This window comes from Bubalus bubalis, chromosome 4, assembly GCF_019923935.1.
Source record: "Bubalus bubalis isolate 160015118507 breed Murrah chromosome 4, NDDB_SH_1, whole genome shotgun sequence".
NCBI lineage: Eukaryota > Metazoa > Chordata > Mammalia > Artiodactyla > Bovidae > Bubalus > Bubalus bubalis.
In genome coordinates this window covers 67,528,016-67,548,080 of record NC_059160.1, presented here as the reverse complement: position 1 = coordinate 67,548,080, position 20,065 = coordinate 67,528,016, and positions in this window count along the sequence as shown.

Sequence of the window (20,065 nt, the reverse complement as noted above, 5' to 3'; positions counted from 1 at the left end):
TATAAATTTACTCATACTGATACTAAGAAATACTATTATAAAGATTCACATAACTTTGTTTGCCTTGTTTCAGTTTTTTCTCTGACAACAATACAATATCAAGTTTTGTTAATGGAAGAACTTTTATAAATTACACTCAGAAGTAAATATAGTTAGCAATTTCCAGAGGCTTTCATTGTTTCAGTGGTGGTGAAATTCTAAGGGAGCCTACCACATATGGAAATATATGAGATTAGAGCCTGTGTTCACCTTCCACATGAAAAGAATTGAATATCTATTACCGTGAAAAATTCATTTGAGAAATTCTGCAAAACACAGTAGAAAACATTTTTTTTTCCTAGCTTCTATGAGATTTAGAAATCACTAGATATTATGGAGTTTAATCACTCTCATTCTTCACAGAGACAACTGCAAATGACTTTGGTCATAAAATAATCTTTTTTCTTTAAATCCCAGCACCTTCTTGAATTTGGTATTCTTCTCCATTAGTGAAACTAGATGTCAATGAAACATTGTCTGTCGTGTCCGAATCTTTGCCACCCCATGGGCTGTAGCCTGCCAGGCTCCTCTGTGAATGGGATTTCCCAGGCAAGAATACTGGACCGGTTTGCCATTTCCTTCTCCAAGGAAACAATAAGTTAATTTAAATAAATTTCTACTAAAGTCAAGGGTGAATACTTTCCTTTTTCACTGTTTTGTGGGTACCTATCAGACAATTACTGGCATCGTGTCCATTATAAATACAAAAAGTAAATTATTCAATAAATTTAATGTCAAATTGTTTTTAAAGCAACTTTTTGATGATCACAAATAATCTCAATTACCATTTATGTTTCATCTACTTTTTTCCTCTTGAAGTAAAATAATTCTTATAAAACAATCTGTGAGCTTAAAGTTTTATATGCCTAGATTGAGACATTTTCTTCACTGTGCCACTGAATATGAAAGAGACAAATCATATTCTCTCCACTTCTTAAATGTTTTGTCTGAGAGAGTTTAGCATCCATACAAGAGCTATAATATGCTTATGTAGTTGTCAGTGTACACAACTTTACCTTCTTGGTTAAATTTATTCCTAGGTTGTTTTTTTTTAATTATATTGAAAATAGAATTGTTTTTTTAAATTACCTTTTCAGATTGTTCTTTGATGGTATAGAGAAATAAAACTTAATTTTATGTGTTGATCTTAAACACTGCAACTTTGCTGAATTCAGTTATTCTAAGTAGGTATTTTTGTAGATTTTTTTGAGGTGATTTTCTATATATGGAACAATGTCATCTGGAAATAAAAATATTTAATTTATTCTTTTTCAATTTGAATGCTTTATATTTTTCTTGATTACCTTGCCTAACATATATTACTTTGGTATGTCTAGTCAAAGCTATGGTTTTTCCACTAGTCATGTATGGATGTGAGAGTTGAACTACAAAGAAAGCTGAGCACCAAAGAATTGATGATTTTGAACTGTGGTGTTGGAGAAGATGCTTGAGAGTCCCTTGGGCTGCAAGGGGATCCAACCAGTCTATCCTAAAGGAAGTCAATCCTGAATATTCATTGGAAGGACTGATGCTGAAACTGAAGCTCCAATACTTTGGCCACCTGATGAGAAGAACTGACTCACTGGAAAAGCCCATGATACTGGTAAAGATTGAAGGCAGGAGGAGAAGGGGTGACAGAGGATGAGATGGTTGAATGGCATTACCAACTTGATGGACACGTGTTTGAGTAAACTGCGGGAGTTGGTGATGGACGGGAGGCCTGGCGTGCCGCAGTCCATGGGGTGGCAAAGACTTGGAGATGACTTAGCAACTGAACAACAACTCTATCGAGGTTCATTTTGAAGAATGAATGAGTAGGAAGTAAGAATGCGTGTTATCTGGACTCACCTTATACAATTGTTTAGCTGATATGAACTTATGAAGTGTATCATTAACACAAAAGGATTCGTTTTGATGTTTGGCAAAACTAATACAGTGTTTCAGGTTTAAAAATAAAATAAAATTAAAAAAAATAATAAAGCAAATGTTATTTATCCCATTGTATATCTGATGAGGATGAAACTCAAAGAAATTAAAGTTTCTCAAAACCATAAGATCACCAGTAGAACATTTTGGGACTTAGTCTATATTTGAGACACTCTAGAGAATGCTAATTTTCACCACAAGCAAAAATTACTAACTTTATGAAATCTTCTGCAGAAACAGAATTTGTCATAAGACTATTTTATAGACTTAATAAATTAGCATATGTTAATGTACTATATAGGTAATATAGGTTCAGAAAATAATGCCTCTTCATTTTTCTTCATTCTCTCTCTCCTGTTGTGTTTCCCTCCCTTTTGTATGAAAGTGAAGTAGCTCAGTTGGGTCCGACTCTTTGCGACCCCGTGGGCACCAGACTCCTTCATCCATGGGATTTTCTAGGCAAGAGTACTGGAATGGGTTGCCATTTCCTTCTCCAGGGAATCTTCCTGACCCAGGGATTGAACCCAGGTCTCCCACATTGTTGACAGATGCTTTACTGTCTGAGCCACCAGGGAGAGTCCCTTTTGTATATACTTCTTTAAATTTTTTATAGCCAGTACTTAATAAAATTTACAAGCTTTTAATGTTTGTCTAAAATCAAGATAAAAGTAAGCATATTCATGATTAGTTGTCCTAAACCATAAAATATAATCTCTGGTGTTTCCAGTATTAAATATTATAATGTTAAAAATATTAATACATATATACACACACATATATATACCCATTCAAAAAGAACACTTTTTAGTCTCATTTTACCTTGTTGAATGACAAAGAAACTGTAAGAATGACCCATTTCCCACTGCCAACTAAGTTTTAGAGTTAAAGAGTGAGGACATTATAGAATATATATTTTTGGACTCATAAACATCAGAAATATTCAATATATAAACTAATTTAAGAATAGAAAAGAATGTTCCATTTAATTTCCTTCTTCCTTACTTTCCTGCTTTTAATGTCAGTTTCTCAAGTTAAAATCATGACTATAATCAAATTTAGTAGAATTGCTGTTCCACTTTTATAAAACAAGTACTTTACGGTTAATTTTAGAAGTTTTTCCTTCTATTAAGGAGTGTTATATGTACTTTTATGTTATTCAACAAAAAAAGGTTTGCACCGTAGCAAGGCTTTAGACAAAACTGGTTTGTCAGAACAAGTTGGGTTTGTCAGAATTTATTTTGCTCAAGCAATTTCTGAAATTGCTTTTGTGGATTTATATTTCATTTTAATTGGGACAAAATGAGCAGTGTCAGGTGAGATACTGATTGCATTTTAAATATGCTGACAGGGAAATATATCTTACTAGATAGTTGTTGGATTTACTTTTTAAATGGACTTGTATCTTGAATAAAGGTTTTTAAATATATTGACTAAATGTTAAATATCTATCAAGAACTTTAAAATGTGTATTTGTAACACCTTATTTTAGTTAAAAATGTTTCCCATTTTACTTGAGAGAAGCAAAAATTTAATTGGTTTCTCTCAATATTTTTGTTTGTGTTTCATTTTTCTGTAATTGCAGTAATATGCAGCTGTTCTCATTCAATCAATTTATGCCTCAGAAAACATAAATGACTCAAATAGGAAATTAAATAAGAATAAATGTCTGAAATTTGCATTTTTGGCACTCTATTAAAAGCGACATCTATATTTTAACATATAACTTAGTACCAAAAGCTGATTTCTACTCATGTTTCCAAGGAACTGTTTTGCTATACTGTATAAAGCTATTATTTCTTTTAATTAGTAAAAATCTAGTGCCAACTATGGTAACAGGATTCAACTTTCTTATATTTCGCATCTAAAAAAGATGATCATATTTACTTGATAAAGTAACTGCCTGACCAACTGCTTCTGAGTGCTACCTTTGTTCAGAAAGGCTCTGACATGGTCACTTTATCCTATTGTGCCTGCCGTACACAGATGAGATAAAAACCAACACAAAGGCTAATGTCAACAAAGATCTCAGGTTTTAGGTTTCACATATAATTTAAATTATTTTATTTAAAACGACCCAGAGGGATGGAATGGGGAGGGAGGAGGGAGGAGGGTTCAGGATGGGGAACACATGTATACCTGTGGCGGATTCATTTTGATATCTGACAAAACTAATACAAATATGTAAAGTTTAAAAATAAAATAAAATTTAAAAAAAAATTAAAAAAATATATATATATATATATTAATTAACAATGAGGAATGCCAGAGACAGTCCCTCAGGAGACATTTGTAATGATCTCCAAGAACAGTGCCATGGGTTTTGTTGGTAGGGTGGGATAAAAGACAGCTGCCTTATGTCAGTGATATGTTAGCTCAATTCTAAGTCTTGTTTTAGTAGATAACTTCTTAATGATTAAGAAGGCTCTCAGCTATTCTTGTTGGTTTTCAGAGACTGACCTCTAGGAGACAAGACTGTCTTCACTGTGTTTCTGATAAGAGAATTAAAGTATTATCACCAAGGACCTAAAGACAAGAAGTTTTAAAGACATTTTGGTTGAAAAAAAAAAAATCCTTTTCACCGACCCCAAAAATGCTATACATACTACAAAATATCGCAGAGGCCTTATTTACTGTTTTCATTTGTCACCTTTCTTCTGTACCTGCATAAAATTAAAACTTCTAGCACATGTACTTTTACCCAGAAATTAGTGGTATAACTGTACAACATTGGTTCCTGCATACATACAGAAGGTCATGCATAGAAAATAAACTGATAACCACAGTACAAGAATAAAGTATGTCTTACTGTATCTAGAGCTACTTCATACCTATATCCATGGTTGTATTAACACCTCATAGGAATACAGTTATGTTCTAACTCACATGGAGGTAGAACTATGAATTGAACAGTGCAGTTCCTTTTTTGTTCCTATGTGCAATATTTATCTTCTATGACTCATCAATTTCCTAACATACTTTCCTCATTCAGATGCTTGACTCCTTTCTACGAATGGCTTTATCTTTATGGACAGTCAGTTTAAAATATGGATCACCAACTGTTAATAATGCTGGCAGGTGCCGTGTCTTGGACTGTTGGCATCTTCTAGAAAGCTAGTGCATTGCCAAACTCTCTTTGAAGTCACTAAAAATGCCAAACTTGAAGCAGCATAGAAAAGATACTGAAAGAGATGATAAACTGATGCAGGAAGAACAGTGTCCTTTTGCACATGTTTCAGCAGGTTGGATAATCTCTCTTTTCTAGGTGCACATTGACCTCAGGAATTGTCTCACTAAGTGAAGTGTATTGGTTATAGTACTGACTTCATTAATAAGTCATAGATAACTTGAGGTATGTATATCATTAAGGAACTAAATTAAGGTTTGTCCTACTAGAGATTGAGCATATGTAAAAGTGGTTGTGACTTAGACAAACCTAACTACCTAGAAAATGTATTTTCTAATTGTGTTCACCTACTTATTATTGTTCCTAATTATTCCAAAACCTCTGGCCTGACTATGACTCTAGTGAGTAAACGCATCCCCAAAATATAATATTGTGGATTTTTGTAGATTTGAGGATTTGCAGGTATCTTGAAAAATATTCCATATAAATCAGCAATTGCCCTACCCAACTCATCTGCAAAATAATGAAATGCTGAAATATTTTAGATTGGATAGTATTGTATGAAAGATATTGAATAACATATATTCAACAAAGTATTTATCCATTTACCTTCTATTAACATGCAAGTGAATTTACTATTTTCTTTTACTGAAGTATAATTGATTTATAATATTATTTTCAGGTGTACAAAAGTGATTCAATTGATTATACTCCACTTAAAGTTATAAAAGTTTATATTCTTTGTGCTTCAAAATATAAATTTGTGGCATTTTATATATAGTGGTATGTACCTCTTAATTCCCTAGTTCTCTCTTGCCCATCTCCTTTTGCTCGCCCCACTGGTAATGGGTATCTGTGAGTCTGTTTCTATTTTGTTATATTCATTTATTTTTCAGATTCCACATATAAGTGATAACAGAGTATCTGTCTTTCTCTTACTTATTTCACAAGCAAAATATCATCCAGGTCCATCCATGTTTTTGTAAATGACAAAATTTCATTCCTTTTTATGGCTGACTGGCATTCCATTCTATGTGTGTGTAAGTGTGTGATCTTCTTTATCCATTCATTTGTTGATGGATATTTAGGTTGCTTCCACATCTTGGCTAATTATGAAAAAGGCTGCTATGAATCTTGGGGCATATGTATCTCTTTTCAAATTAGTGTTTTTGTTTTCTTTGGACATACACCCATGAGTGAAATTTCTGGGTGATATGAAAGTTCTATTTTTAATTATGTGAAGACCCTCCATACTGTTTGCCATAATGGGTGCACCAATTATTATACATCCCAACAAAAAGCATACCAGAATTTCCTTTTCTCCACATCCTTGCCTACATTTGTTATTTGTCATCCTTTTTTGATTACAGTCATTCTGACAAGTATGAGGTGGTATCTCCTTGTAGTTTGATTTGTGTATGATTATTAGTGATAATGAACATCTTTCAATGTGCCTGCTGGCCATCAGTATGTAGTTGTAAAAAAAATGTCCACCCAGGTATTGTGCCAGTTTTTTAATTGGGTTGCATGTTTTTTGATATTGAGTTGTATTATGCTGTTTTTATTTTGGAAATTAACCCCTTATCAGTCACATAATTTTCAAATATTTTCTCCTATTCAAGGTTGTCTTTCATTTTGTCAATGGATTCCTTTTCTGTACAAAAGCTTTTAAGGTTAATGATGACCCATTTCCTCTATTTCTTTGCATTGATCGCTGAGGAAGGCTTTCTTATCTCTCCTTGCTATTCTTTGGAACCCTGCATTCAGATGCTTATATCTTTCCTTTTCTCCTTTGCTTTTTGCTTCTCTTCTTTTCACAGCTATTTGTAAAGCCTCCTCAGACAGCCATTTTGCTTTTTTGCATTTCTTTTCCATGGGGATGGTCTTGATCCCTGTCTCCTGTACAATGTTAAGAACCTCTATCCATAGTTCATCAGGCACTCTGTCTATCAGATCTAGTCCCTTAAATCTATTTCTCATTTCCATTGTATAATCATAAGGGATTTGATTTATGTCATACCTAAATGATCTAGTGATTTCCCCTACTTTCTTCCATTTAAGTCTGAATTTGGCAATAAGGAGTTCATGATCTGAGCCACAGTCAGCTCCCGGTCTTGTTTTTGCTGACTGTATAGAACTTCTCCATCTTTGGCTGCAAAGAATATGATCTGATTCAAGTGCTGACCATCTGGTGATGTCCTGTGTAGAGTCTTCTCTTACGTTGTTAGAAGAGTGTGTTTGCTATGACCAGTGCATTCTCTTGGTAAAACTCTATTAGCCTTTAGACTGATTCATTCCGTACTCCAGGACAAATTTGCCTGTTACTCCAGTGTTTCTTGACTTGCTATTGTGCATTCTAGTCCCCTATAATAAAAAGGACATCTTTTTTTGTGTGTTAGTTCTAAAAGGTCTTGTAGGTCTTCATAGAACCGTTCAGCTTCTTCAGTGTTACTGGTTGGGGCATAGGCTTGGATTACTGTGATATTGAATGGTTTGCCTTGAAATGAACAGATATCAATGCAAAGAAATAGAGGAAAACAACAGAATGGGAAATATTAGAGATCTATTCAAGAAAATTAGAGATACCAAGGGAACATTTCATGCAAAGATCGGCTATAAAGGACAGAAATGGTATGGACCTAACAGAAGCAGAAGATATTAAGAAGAGGTGGCAAGAATACACAGGAGAACTGTACAAAAAAAAAGCTTCACGACCCAGGTAATCACGATGGTGTCATCACTCACCTACAGCCAGACATCCTGGAATGTGAAGTCAAGTGGGCCTTAGAAAGCATCATTATGAACAAAGCTAGTGGAGGTGATGGAATTCCAGTTGAGCTATTTCAAATCCTGGAAAATGATGCTGTGAAAGTGCTGCACTCAATATGCCAGCAAATTTGGAAAACTCAGCAGTGGCCACAGGACTGGAAGAGGTGAGTTTTCATTCCAATTCCAAAGAAAGACAATGCCAAAGAATGCTCAAACTACCGCACAATTGCACTCATCTCACACACTAGTAAAGTAATGCTCAAAATTCTCCAAGCCAGGCTTCAGCAATACATGAAGCATGAATTTCCAGATGTTCAAGCTGATTTAAAAAAGGCAGAGGAACCAAAGATCAAATTGCCAACATCTGCTGGATCATCGAAAAAGCAAGAGACTTCCAGAAAAAAAACATCTATTTCTGTTTTATTGACTATGCCAAACTTTTGAGTGTGTGGATCACAATAAACTGTGGAAAATTCTGAAATAGATGGGAATACCAGACCACCTGACCTGCCTCTTGAGAAAACTTTAAGCAGGTCAGGAAGCAAAAGTTAGAACTGGACATGGAACAACAGACTGGTTCCAAATAGGAAAAGGAGTATGTCAAGGCTGTATATTGTCACCCTGCTTACTTAACTTATACACAGAGTACATCATGAGAAATGCTGGGCTGGAAGAAGCACAAGCTGGAATCAAGATTGCTGGGAGAAATATCAATAACTTCAGATATGCAGATGACACCACCCTTATGGCAGAAAGTGAAGAGGAACTAAAAAGCCTCTTGATAAAAATGAAAAAGACAATGAAAAAGTTGGCTTAAAGCTCAACATTCAGAAAACTAAGATCATGGCATCTGGTCCCATCATTCATGGCAAATAGATGGGGAAACGGTGGAAACTGTCACTTTATATTTTGGGGCTCCAAAATCACTGCAGATGGTGATTGCAGCCATGAAATTAAAAGACACTTATTCCTTGGAAAGAAAGTTATGACCAACCTAGATAGCATATTAAAAAGCAGAGATATTACTTTGCCAGCAAAGGTCCGTCTAATCAGTGCAGTTCAGTTCAGTCGCTCAGTTGTCTGACTCTTTGCGACCCCATGAGTTGCAGCACGTCAGGCCACCCTGTCCATCATCATCTCCCAGAGTTCACTCAAACTCACGTCCATTGAGTCGGTGATGCCATCCAGCCATCTCATCCTCTGTCATCCCCTTCTCCTGCCCACAATCACTCTCAGCCTCAGAGTCTTTTCCAATGAGTCAACTCTTTGCATGAGGTGGTCAAAGTACTGGAGTTTCAGCTTTAGCATCATTCCTTCCAAAGAACACCCATGACTGATTTCCTTTAGAATGGACTGGTTCTATCTCCTTGCAATCCAAGGGACTCTCAAGAGTCTTCTCCAACACCACAGTTCAAAAGAATTGTATGCAGGACAGCAAAGGAGACACAGATGTATAGAACAGTTTTTTTTGACTCAGTGGGAGAGGGAGGGGGGATGATCTGGGAGAACTGCATTAAAATACATTATCATATAAGAAACGAATCACCAGTCCAGGTTTGATGCAGGATACAGGAAGCTTGGGGTTGGTGCCCTGGGATGACCCAGAGGGACGGTATGGGAGGGAGGCGGGAGGGGGGTTCAGGATGGGGAACACGTGTACACCCATGACAGTTGCATGCTGATGTATGGCAAAACCAATACAATATCGGAAAGTAAAAAGTAATAATAATAATAATAAAAGCATCGATTTTTTGGCTCTCAGCTTTCTTTACAGTCCAACTCTCAATCCATACATGACTACTGGAAAACCATAGCCTTGACTACATGGACCTTTGTTGGCAAAGTAATGTCTCTGTTTTTGAATATGCTGTCTAGGTTGGTCATAACTTTCCTTCCAAGGAGTAAGCGTCTTTTTATTTCATGGCTGCAGTCACCATCTGCAGTGATTTTGGAGCCCAGAAAAATAAAGTCTGACACTGTTTCCACTGTTTCACCATCTACTTCCCATGAAGTGATGGGACCAGATGCCATGATCTTAGTTTTCTGAATATTGAGCTTTAAGCCAACTTTTTCACTATCCTCTTTCACTTTCATCAAGAGGCTCTTTAATGCTTCTTCATTTTCTGCCATAAAATTGTATCATCTGCATATCTGAGGTTATTGATATTTCTCCCAGCAATCTTGATTCCAGCTTGTGCTTCCTCCAGCCCAGTGTTTCTCATGATGTACTCTGCATATAAAAATAAGCAGGGTGACAATATACAGCCTTGACATACTCCTTTTCCTATTTGGAACCAGTCTGTTGTTCCATGTCCACTTCTCACTGTTGCTTCCTGACCTGCATATAGGTTTCTCAAGAGGCAGGTCAGGTGGTCTGGTATTCCCATCTCTTTCAGACTTTTCCACAGTTTATTGTGATCCACACAGTCAAAGGCTTTGGCATAGTCAATAAAGCAGAAATAGATGTTTTTCTGGAACTCTCTTGCTTTTTCCATGATCCAGCAGATGTTGGCAATTTGATCTCTGGTTCCTCTGCCTTTTCTAAAACCAGCTTGAACATCAGGAAGTTCACAGTTCACATATTGCTGAAGCCTGGCTTGGGGATTTTTGAGCATTACTTTACTAGCGTGTGAGATGAGTGCAATTGTGCAGTAGTTTGAACATTGTTTGGCATTGACTTTCTTTGGGATTGTAATGAAAACTGACCTTTTCCAGTTCCGTGGCCACTGCTGAGTTTTCCAAATTTGCTGGCATATTGAGTGCAGCGCTTTCACAGCATCATCTTCCAGGATTTGAAAGAGTTCAACTGGAATTCCATCACCTCCACTAGCTTTGTTCATAATGATGCTTTCTAAGGCCCACTTGACTTCACATTCCAGGATGTCTGGCTGTAGGTGAGTGATCACACCATCGTGATTATCTGAGTCGTGAAGCTCTTTTTGGTACATTTCTTCTGTGTATTCTTGCTGTCTCTTGTTAATATCTTCTGCCTCTGTTAGGTCCATACCATTTCTGTCCTTTATAGAGCCGATCTTTGCATGAAATGTTCCCTTGGTATCTCTAATTTTCTTGAATAGATCTCTAATATTTCCCATTCTGTTGTTTTCCTCTATTTCTTTGCATTGATCGCTGAGGAAGGCTTTCTTATCTCTCCTTGCTATGCTTTGGAACCCTGCATTCAGATGCTTATATCTTTCCTTTTCTCCTTTGCTTTTCACTTCTCTTCTTTTCACAGCTATTTGTAAGGCCTCCTCAGATAGCCATTTTGCTTTTTTGCATTACTTTTCCATGGGGATGGTCTTCATCCTTTTATTCAAGGCTATGGTTTTTCCAGTGATCATGTATGGATGTGAGAGTTGGATTGTGAAGAAAGCTGAGTGCCAAAGAATTGATGCTTTTGAACTATGGTGCTGGAGAGGACTCTTGAGAGTCCCTTAGACTGCAAGGAGATCCAACCAGTCCTTCCTAAAGGAGATCAGTCCTGGATGTTCATTGGAAGGACTGATGCTAAATCTGAAACTCCAATACTTTGGCCACCTCATGCAAATGTTGACTCATTGGAAAAGACCTTGATGCTGGGAGGGATTGGGGACAGAAGGACAAGGGATGAAAGAGGATGAGATGGCTGGATGGTATCACCCACTCGATGGACATGAATTTGAGCGAACTCTGTGAGTTGGTGATGGACAGGGAGGACTGGTGTGCTGCTATTCATGAGGTCACAAAGAGTCGGACGCGACTGAGTGACTGAACTAAACTGAACTGATGACCCGTTTGTTTTTGTTTTTTTAATTTAATTTAATTTAATTTTTTTTAAAAAACTTTACAATATTACATTGGTTTTGCCAAATATCGAAATGAATCTGCCACAGGTATACATGTGTTCCCCATCCTGAAACCTCTTCCCTCCTCCCTCCCCATACCATCCCTCTGGGTCGTCCCTGTGCACCAGCCCCAAGCATCCAGTATCGTGCATCGAACCTGGACTGGTGACTCGTTTCATACATGATATTATACATGTTTCAATGCCATTCTCCCAAATCTTCCCACCCTCTCCATCTCCCACAGTGTCCAAAAGACTGTTCTATACATCAGTGTCTCTTTTGCTGTCTTGTATACAGGGTTATTGTTACCATCTTTCTAAATTCCATATATATGCGTTAGTACACTGTATTGGTGTTTTTCTTTCTGGCTTACTTCACTCTGTATAATTGGCTCCATTTTCATCCACCTCATTAGAACTGATTCAAATGTATTCTTTTTAATGGCTGAGTAATACTCCATTGTGTATATGTACCACAGCTTTCTTATCCATTCAACTGCTGATGGACATCTAGGTTGCTTCCATGTCCTGGCTATTATAAACAGTGCTGCGATGAACATTGGGGTACACATGTCTCTTTCCCTTCTGGTTTCCTCAGTGTGTATGCCCAGCAGTGGGATTGCTGGATCATAAGGCAATTCTATTTCCAGTTTTTTAAGGAATCTCCACACTGTTCTCCATAGTGGCTGTACTAGTTTGCATTCCCACCAACAGTGTAAGAGGGTTCCCTTTTCTCCACACTCTCTCCAGCATTTATTGCTTGTAGACTTTTGGATCGCAGCCATTCTGACTGGCGTGAAATGGTACCTCATAGTGGTTTTGATGTGCATTTCTCTGATAATGAGTGATGTTGAGCATCTTTTCATGTGTTTGTTAGCCATCTGTATGTTTTCTTTGGAGAAATGTCTATTTAGTTCTTTGGCCCATTTTTTGACTGGGTCATTTATTTTTCTGGAATTGAGCTGTAGGAGTTGCTTGTATATTTTTGAGATTAGTTGTTTGTCAGTTGCTTCATTTGCTATTATTTTCTCCCATTCTGAAGGCTGCCTTTTCACCTTGATAATAGTTTCCTTTGATGTGCAGAAGCTTTTAAGTTTAATTAGGTCCCATTTGTTTATTTTTGCTTTTATTTCCAATATTCTGGGAGGTAGTGATGACCCGTTTGTTTATCTTTGCCTTTGTTTTTTTTTTACCTTAGGAAACAAATTTTAAAAAAGAAAAAAAGTTATAATAATTTATGTCAAAGAGCTTATTGTCAATGTTTTCTTCCAGATGTTGTTTGGTTTCCAGTCTTACATTTAGTTATTTCATCTATTTTGAGTTTATTTTTGCTTATGGTGTGAGGTAATGTTCTAATCCCATTCTTTTACATATATTGATTTCTATCTGAATATGTCCATTGATTTGAGATGTTTAAAAATCTGTTGATCTATCTGTATATCTATGTCAGTCTGTGTGCTTATCTCTCCAAACGACAGCAGAGTGCTTTGCACATTATGTTTCATGAATAAATTTTTATTGAATAGAGTTGAATTTAATTTTGTTGCTTTCAACTGTAGAAGCCATTAGCTGATTGGGACAGAAGTTTTTTCGAAGTTCTTTGGGAGCAAGCAGACATATATATGTCCCATAAATTGTGCATTGTCAGTGACTCCTATCTAATTCTCCTTTCAGAAAATCATAACTTTGAACATTTAGTTGGCTGCAATATATTATCAGAGGTATTAGGCTTATTTTTAAAGATGTAAAACAGATAAAAACTTTTTCAATACTTATTAAGCAGAAACTAAACCTTATACTGAATTTAAATATTAGGATAATACAGACAGTGGTTTGGTTTCTTAATCTGCTAATTTAATCTTATTAAGGCAAAATTTTTAGGACACAATTTTATTTGATTGCAAAAGTAAATTTTTTAGTAGAGTTGTCTTTAATTATTTTCAGATTTACAAAATTTGTACTATTCTTTTAGCAGGATATTTGTTAAGACTTTAAAACTGATTTTTATCTCCATGACTCTTGAAATATATTTTGAGTGTAGAGAAAGGTCTTCAATAAATTATATATCTTTTGCAGAAATAATCACTGAATCATTTTTAGAAAAAAAAAAGCCTGTTATTAATTGAGGCATAATTCATTAAATATGAATACTTCTCTGTACTGAACAACAACAACAAAAAAGAATCAAAATAACAAAAGCTAATACTTATACTTACAATGTACCAGACATTTTTAAAAGTGCTTTATAATATCTTTTTTAATCTTAACATCTCTCTTAGAGTTAGTCTCATTATCTCCAGTTTATTTCAAGGAAACTGAGAAACAGATAAAGATATCTTTAAAAAAAAAAAACCTGCACAGCTAGACAAAACTCCTAACTATCACAATGCAAATAATTAAATATGATACTGCATAGTATGGTAAAAAATAATCATTTGGGGGCTCTGTAAATCAGATTAAGTCCAGCAAGTTGTTTTTTTTTTTTTTTTTTTTTTTTCAGGAAACAAAAGTGAATAAAAAATCGCTGCACTTTATTATTTCAAACCTCCATATTTCAATAAATATTTATGAGACATGCAAAGAAACAAAATATAACTCATACTCAGTTTAAAAAAAGGTCACTAGAAGCAATAATAAGTGGTCTCAGGTGTTACATTTATCACACATAGACCAAAAAACAGCTATTATAAATTTGTTCAAGAACTTAAAGGAAACCATATTTAAATTAATTGAAAAATAAGATTACAATGACATTAAAAAGGAGCTCAACAGAGACAAAAGCCATAAAAAAGAAACAAATGAAAATTATGAAGTTGAAAGGACAATAAATGAAATGAAAAAAATCAGTAGATAGACTCAATATCATAAGATGCACAAGAGAGCGCAGTAGATGCACTCGTCTTCTCCTGTGAGAATTCCAAAATTCCAACTAACTGCTGAACAACCATCGACAGGAGAATGTTGGATCACACCAAAAAAAGATATCCCACAACAAAGGGCAAAGGAGAAGCCCTAACAAGACAGTAGAAGGGATGAAATCACGTTTAAAATCCAACCCCATACCCGCCAGAGACACTCAGAAGGCTCAAACAAAACCTTGTGTTCAACAGGACCCAGGGACCCCACAAGAGCCTGAGCCAGACCTGCTTTTGAGTATTTCAGTGTCTCCTGTGGAGGCACGGGTCAGCTGTGGCTGCCTTGGGGACAGGGGCTCTGGCTGCAGCAGACCTGGGAAGCATGGGGTGTGAGCCCTATCATAGAGCCACTGAGCAGGAAATCCACAAACTGGAGAACAATTATAACAAAGAAGTTTTCACATTGTTGCAAAAGTTCTAGGGCCTGTAACAGATTTCCCAACTTGGGAATCTGGCAAAGGGCCTGAGAACCCCTGGGAAATTTGACTTTGAAGACCAGTGGGATTTCATTACAGAACTTCCACAGGACTGGAAAAACAGACTCTTGGAGGCCACAAACAAAACATTGTGTGCACCAGGACTCAGGAGAAAAGAGCAGTGACACCACAAGAGACTTGCCTGTGAGTGTATGGGAGTCTCCAGAAGCGCCATGGGTTGACAGTGGCCTGCCGTGGGGTCAGGGGCAATGAGTACAACAGTCCTGGCATAAGTCCTTTTGAAGGAGGTCGCCATTACCTCCATTACCCTACCACAGTTTGGTCTCAGGCCAAACTACAGGGAAGGAACACAGCCCCACCCCTCAACAGAAAATTGGATTAAATATTTACTGAGCATGGCCCCACCCATCAGAGCAAGACCCAGATTCCCCCACAGCCAGTTCCTCCCAACAGGAAGCTTCCACAAGCCTCTTATCCTTATCCATCAGAGGGCAAACAGAATGGAAACCACAATAACATAAAACTAACCCACCTGATCACTTGGATCACAGCCTTGTCTAACTCAGTGAAACTATGAGCCATGCTACGTAGGGCCACCCAAGATGGATGGGTCATGGTAGAGAGTTCTGGCAAAATGTGGTCCACAGGAGAAGACAATGGCAAACCACTTCAATATTCTTGCCTTGAGAACCCCATGAAAAATATGAAAAGGAAAAAAATATGACATTGAAAGATGAACTCCCCAGGTCGGTAGGCACCCAATATGCTACTGGAGGAAAATGGGAAAATAGCTCCAGAAAGTATGAAGAGGCTGAGACAAAGAAAGAACAATGCCCAGTTGTGTATGTAACTGGTAATGGAAGTAGCCTGATGCTATAAAGAACAATATTGCATAGGAACCTGGACTGTTAGGTCCATGAATCGAGGTAAATTGGAAGTGGTCAAACAGGAGATGGCAAAAGTGAACACAATTTAGAAATCAATGAACTAAAAGGGACTGGAATGGATGAATTTAATTCAAAAGATCATTATATCTACTACTGTGGGCAAGAATTCCTTAGAAGAAACAGAGTAGCCCTCTAGTCAACAAAAGAGTCCGAAATGCAGTTCAGTTCAGTTCAGTCACTCAGTCGTGTGCAACTCTGTGACCCCACGGACTACAGCATGCCAGGCCTCCCTGTCTATCACCAACTCCCAGAGTTTACTCAAACTCATGCCAACTGAGTCGATGATGCCATCCAACCATCTCATCCTCTGTTATCCCCTTCTTCTGCCTTCAATCTTTCCCAGCATTAGGGGCTTTTCCAATGAGTCCATTCTTTGCATCAAGTTGCCAAAGTATTGGAGTTTCAGCTTCAGCATCAGTCCTTCCAATGAATATTCAGGAATGATTTCCTTTAGAATTGACTGGTTGGATATCCTGTGGTCCAAAGGACTCGCAAGAGTCTTCTCCAACACCATAGTTTAAAAGCATCATTTCTTCAGTGCTCAGCTTTCTTTATAGTCCAACTCTCACATCCATATATGACTACTAGAAAAACCATAATTTTGACTAGATGGACTTTTGCTGGCAAAGTAATGTCTCTGATTTTTAATATGCTGTCTAGGTTGGTCATAAATTTACTTCCAAGGAGCAAGCATCTTTTAATTCCATGGCTGCAGTCACCATCTGCAGTAATTTTGGAGCCCCCCAAAATAAAGTCTGTCACTGTTTTCATTGTTTCCCCATCTATTTGCCATGAAGTGATGGGACCAGATGCCATGATTTAGTTTTCTAAATGTTGAGCTTTAAGCCAACTTTCCCCTCTCCTCTTTCACGTTCATCAAGAGGCTCTTTACTTCTTCTTCACTTTCTGCCATAAGTGTGGTTATTAATATTTCTCCTGGCAATCTTGATTCCAGCTTGTGCTTCATCCAGCCCAGCATTTCACATGACATATTCTGAAGATAAGTTAAATAAGCAGGGTGATAATATACAGCCTTCTGTGCAATCTCAAAAATGACAGAATGATCCCTTTTCATTTCCAAAGCAAACCATTCAATAGCACAGTAATCCAAGTCTATTCCCCAACCAGTAATGCTGAAAAAGCTGAAGCTAAATGGTTCTATGATGACCTACAAGACCTTCTATAGCTAATACCAAAAACAGATATCCTTTTCATCATATGGGACTGGAATGAAAAAGTAAGAAGTCAACAGACACCTGGAGTAACAGGCAAGTTTGGCCTTGGAGTACAATATGAAGCAGTGCAAGGCTAACAAATTTTGCCAAAAGAACGTGGTGGTCAGAGCAAACACCCTCTTTCAACAACTCAAGAGATGTCTCCACACATGAACATCACCAAATGGTCAATACCAAAATCAGATTGATTATATTCTTTGTAGCCAAGACCAGGAGCTGACTGTGGCTCAGATCATGAATTCGTTAATGCAAAATTCAGTCTTAAATTGAAGAAAGTAGGACAAACCACTAGACCATTCAGGTATTACCTAAATCAAATCCCTTTTGATTATACAGTGGAAGGGACAAATAGATTCAAGGAATCAGATCCGATAGAGAGAATGCCTGAAGAACTATGGATGGAGGTTTGTAACTTTGTCCAGAAGGCGGCAATCAAAACCATCCCCAAGAAGAAGAAATGCAAAAAGGCAAAATGGTTGTCTGAGAAGGCCTTACAAATAGCTGAGAAAAGAAGAGAAGTGAAATGAGTTAATTAAATTGTAATGATTCCTGTGTACCTATCACTATACAAGTGAAGTGAGACAAATTCATGGAACAGGGTTAAATATGTTTAAAATATTCTGAACTTAAAAAATACAGTGAATAATCTTTTTATATAATTCTATAATTTATTTATAATAAACTAGTAATGGGTAAATATCATATTCTGAATTATTTAACCTATAAAATATTTAACAATAAAAATAAAACTGAAAATATATGACAATTTGTCCATTTTAAGTATAGCTATTAAAGTTTACTCTTCACCTTAATGGTGTTTCTGTCCTGGAGGAGATTTTATCTGGTTTTCATGACTCTGATGCTCACCCTCTACATTATTTAATTTGAGCTGCAGTGGTACATCCCCCCTAGCCTTAGTTTATATTCTTTATTGGACCTTTCATCAAGCCCCTTGATATTTGATGAGTTCCAAATTTATATCTTCAAAGTTTAACTCTCTCCTAAACTCCAGGAAGTTCTGTATTGCCAACACCTTATGGTACATCTTTACATGGACACCACTAAGATACTTTAAATAAAAATCATGAGGCATCAGAGTGTGGTTCTTAAGAGTCTAAAATTCAAATTTCAACTCCCCTAAATTCAAGTTTCCTTGTCTGTAAAATCAAAATAACTACCAAATCTACCTTTTAGGCATGATTAATCACCATGCTCCATTGAGCTAAACCGAATAAATCGTTAGGCAAATGGCAAGTAATATAAAACTCTGGCAGAGGATGAGATGGTTAGATAGCATCACTGACCTAACGGACATGAACTTGAGCAAATTCCAGGAGATGGTGGAGGACAGGGAAGCCTGACATGCTGCAGTCCATGGAGTCAAAAGAGCCAGACACAATTTAGCAACTGAACAATGAACAACCAATATAACTCTTTAGTTATTGCCCATGTATGCTGGTGTTGGAATTTGCATTAATCACTAATTTACTATCACTTTATTATATTATATGAAAATATGGAAAATAAGATATTTAAATATCTGTTTTAAGAAGTATTATGTTCCTTAAATAAGTAAAGTATAATTATGAAAATTTTTGATAGTATTTTGTCTTTTATTAAGTAATATTTAACACAGTGTACCAAATGTGACATAAGACTAATATCCTACTCAAAAAATTAACCAATTACTACATCTATTCTTAAAAGACTTAAGTTTATAAAAGGGAATTCAGAAAATAAAATGCTCATCTGCGTTAGAACATGACAGCTATGTTGAAAATATATTCCAGGTAGTAGGTTTGTGTCACAGACTGATAGATTTCTCATAAATATTTGATTAAGCCTCGATTTCCTCATTTTGGAAAATAAGTGTCTGATTATATCTAATAACCAGCCCAGTTTTACATACTATGTATATAAATAAATGGTCCATAAATTAGTATTGTATATTTATCTGAAACAAAGGGAGTATGCTATTTATATTCACTTAATTTTTTTAAATGTATCATAATTATTTTGTTTTGATGTTATTTTCATCACAAAGCTACAGATTGGATAGATTACCTATCATGTCTTTTATTTTCACTATAGGTCAAAAAATGTTAATTATTACTACAGTGGAAAGACTGAATTGTATTTGTGCTCTCAACAGTTTTCCACATCAAAGTATTTACTTCTTTTTAATATTTCTGGTTTTCTATGTAGGATTACAATAAGATATCAATCTGTGAACTTTGGTAGTACACAAAATGACTATGGGGAATCTCCTAGATTAAAGAGCAGGCTTTGTTTAATATCTTTGTTCCCTCAACAGAGCTATAGGACTAATTGTCAAGTTGAATTGCTCAAAAAAGCCAAAAATTTTCAATATAATAGCAGGAGGTAACAGATAAATTATAACCAATATCTGAAACTTTCTAGTCAGTAGCCAAGAAAACTTTGACAGCTATTTAATTTGGTGTTCATTCTCAGTTACAATCCAAGTAGCTGGAAAAAAGTCTTTGCTATTTTGAATCAATTTTTATCTAATTGTAGATTTTAAAAAGCAAATGTTTACTAAGATATTTTCAAGACAATAATTTTTTTTCTGATAAGACGTGCTCTTATGAATAGTAAATTCAATTAACAATTTAAACTATGACTTCTTAAGAAGGTTTCACAACATAATTGGTTATTAGATTATTTTAACATTGATTACTTACTTAGATATTTTAATAATGCCTTTAATAACTAGATATAGAAAAAATCTGAAGCCTATGCTATCAATAGCTTTACAACTATTATTCCTTACCTTTAAGATCAAAATATAAAGTGTAAAATAAACATTTAAATGTAAAGTTATCTAAATGA